We start from the raw sequence: 573 nt of genomic DNA, 5'->3' as shown, positions 1-573 counted from the left end.
AGCAGCTGACTATCCTATCTTCCCCTTCTACAGCAGCTCCTAGACATGCACATACTTACTTATCCTGATTTTAAACATTAGTAAAATCATATGCACATTAGTTTCTCTCACATGGTTTTGCATTTTTCATTTACAGAATACAGGCTATTGTCAGAAAATATCCAATCAGTTACAGATTTCTTTTGCTATTCTTTAAATAAAAATTAAAAATTCTCATCATCACACATCTGAGTTTGCTTTTTTTTTTTTTTTAAAGCAACACATACAAGTTTTCTCATCATCACTGACTCAGACAAGTAATGCCATTTTGAACTGGGTAGCACTTCCCCCACCCCTTTTCCTTGCTTAAATTCCCCAAAACAAGTTATCACCATACATCAAGGGACATGAATCTTCCCACCACGTTTCATAACACCAGCCATGTCAATGAGACATTCCAGTTACTCTCGTTTACTATCCAAGCTCTCACCATTGATACATAGACTGTTAAAGAATTTCTTCCCTGGACACCTTGATTTTATTTTTTATTCTTGGCATTGTTTCATAGTTTCTAGGGTCGGAAGGGACCTGAGC

At 36.3% G+C, this 573-nt stretch overlaps 1 protein-coding gene across 2 annotated transcripts in view; it reads right to left on the bottom strand.

The window, feature by feature from the left end:
• TESK2 (testis-specific kinase 2) overlaps nt 1–573 on the bottom strand; it is a 147,746-nt gene that overhangs the window by 76,868 nt on the left and 70,305 nt on the right. The window lies entirely within an intron of this gene.

The sequence above is a fragment of the Gavialis gangeticus genome, unplaced genomic scaffold (genome assembly GCF_001723915.1).
Source record: "Gavialis gangeticus isolate Ggan-Ray unplaced genomic scaffold, GavGan_comp1, whole genome shotgun sequence".
Taxonomy (NCBI): domain Eukaryota; kingdom Metazoa; phylum Chordata; order Crocodylia; family Gavialidae; genus Gavialis; species Gavialis gangeticus.
Note: the sequence above shows the minus strand (reverse complement) of the source record. Positions and strands in the feature narration are given on the sequence as shown.